The sequence below is a fragment of the Vigna radiata genome, unplaced genomic scaffold (genome assembly GCF_000741045.1).
Source record: "Vigna radiata var. radiata cultivar VC1973A unplaced genomic scaffold, Vradiata_ver6 scaffold_300, whole genome shotgun sequence".
Classification (NCBI taxonomy): Eukaryota; Viridiplantae; Streptophyta; class Magnoliopsida; order Fabales; family Fabaceae; genus Vigna; species Vigna radiata.
In genome coordinates this window covers 308,788-311,266 of record NW_014543815.1, presented here as the reverse complement: position 1 = coordinate 311,266, position 2,479 = coordinate 308,788, and positions in this window count along the sequence as shown.

Here is a 2,479-nt window from a genome sequence, read left to right as displayed (position 1 = left end):
TTTAATACATGTTAAAGATTTCACACGTGATCTAGTAATTCATGCGCTAACCTTTTGGGAAAGTATAATCACAATAATTTGAAGCTTATCAGTGTAGTTTCACGTGTTATATTAGTAAGTATGGAGATGTGAAAAAAGAACGCATCAGTTTTGGATTGTAACACATGAAATTTTAGCTGTTGTTTTCTTAGAAAACCTTTTCTTTGTCCATTATGTAATTTCCTTTTTTGTTTTAAAGCATTGTTACTTTCTCTTTGAGCATCTTGGCACTTCAGTTTTAAAGAATTTGATTATTCTGAGTGCTAAGAAAATAAAAGGCCAAAAGAGTGGTGTGTTGAACTTTTTCGTAAGGGATATAAACATATATAATTGTTAGGCATAACTGGTTGGATGATTTGTGGAAAGATGTTGGATACTTTAGTCGTTCACCTACTTTGAAGACTTTGCACTTTAAATATTCCAAAACCAATCATAGAGATCATTTGCAGTCTCTCCAATAATTAAATGTTATTGTAGGTGAAAGTAAGTCACATACATGTTCAACATGTAATATTATAAATATTATTCTCTCTTCATAAAAAAATATATATATATATATATATAGACACACACGCACTTGTTACAATTAAAAATAATTTTTTCTTACTTTATTTGTGTTAAAAACGGTGTTTTACATATATGGGCTAATTTACTTTTGAATTTACGCATGTAAGTCATTTTAAATTAATTATCACAATGATTAAATTGTATATAATGGTGATGACTTTGCCACGAGAAAGTCGTGAAATGCATGCAATAATAAGTCGTCCTCAGGTTTAACACTTTAGTGAGATTAAAGTTAATTAATTACTACTATTAAGTAAAATAGTATATATGATTGATAACTTCAACTTTAAGTAAAGTCGTATATATAATTATCGACTTCAACTTGAGTTCAATTTTGTTAAAGTGGTGTCTAGGATTGGCAATTTTAATCTAAATTTATTTTGAACTGAAGTCGTGTTTAGGATTGGAGACTTTAGAATAAATTATTTTGAATTAAAGTAGTGTCTAAAGTTGATGACTTAAACATAAATTCATTTTTGAACTCTGCAAAAATTATTGAACTAAAGTTGTAATAGTGATTTAAGACTTCAAATTTAAAATAACTCTATTGTAGTTGTAAACTAAACTGACGTGTGTCAGTTATTTTGCTTCACATACTCTGTATATATACACCTTTCTCTATCTCTTCTAATAATAATAGATATACTTTTTCAGTCTCTTCCAGTATTACACGTTACCTCTCTTTTCATTCTCTGCATCACGTTCTGTCTCTCTCACACACTGCCACGTTATCCGCTAACAGTGGTATCAAGAGCTTCGTTCGAAAGCCTGGTGGATCAGTAGAAACAGATTAAGAAGAAATGGCTGGAGTAATACACAACAATCTCCCGGTGTTTGATGGAAAAGGATTCGATGACTGGTGCGTCAAGATGGACGCTATTCTCGACTTTCAAGAAGTGGACGAGGTGGTCAAGAAGGGGTTCAAGGAACCAGCAAAGGGCGATTCTGAAGAGGCAAAGCGTCAATACAAAGAAAACAAAATATTAGACTGTAAAGCCCGCATGTTGCTGCATCAATGCGTGTCAGCCACTATCTTCCAGAAAGTTTCAAAGGCAGTCACGGCGAAGGAAATCTGGGATATTCTTCAAGACGGCTACGGCAACACAGGTAAGGTCAAGAAACTTAAGCTACAGTCGCTTAAACATCAATATGAACTCTTGGGCATGGAAGAACAAGAATCCGTTGTTGACTATATTGGAAGAATCCAAATGATAGTAAACGCCATGAGAGCGTGCGACAAAGTAGTGAAAGATAAGAAAATCGTGGCAAAAATCTTGAGAACGCTGACTCCGCAATTCGACCATATCGTGGTAGCTATTGAAGAAAGCAAGGATGTGGAGAAAATGAAGATTGAAGAACTGCAGAACTCGTTGGAAGCACACGAACAACGTCTTCTTGAAAGAAAGAAGCCAGAGAAGGAAGTTGGTCTTGATTCTAATCAGGCACTACAAGCTAGAGGCAATTTTAAACCCAGAGGACGTGGCTCTGGAAGAGGCAGAGGTAGATCTCGGGGAGGCAGATCTGGAGGAAGGAACGCGAACTTTTCCGATCAGAATGTTGAAGAAGAAGGCGGCGATAGCAAAAGGGGTGGAAAGCAAATCTCAAGAGGAAGAGGTAGAAAGAATACAGATAAGAGAAACATCCAATGCTATACATGCAGTAAGTATGAACACTACTCAAGTGAATGTTGGCACAATGAAACCGTAAAGAAGACCAAAGAGGATGAAGCGAATCTGGCACAGGAAACAGACGCAGGTGATTCTGATTTGGATCATGTTCTTCTTATGAGTACTATTGTTGTTGATAAAGAAATGCAGCGGTGGAAGTCAACACAAGAAAAGGAGACTTGCAATAAAGACAAGAGTCAAGAAAT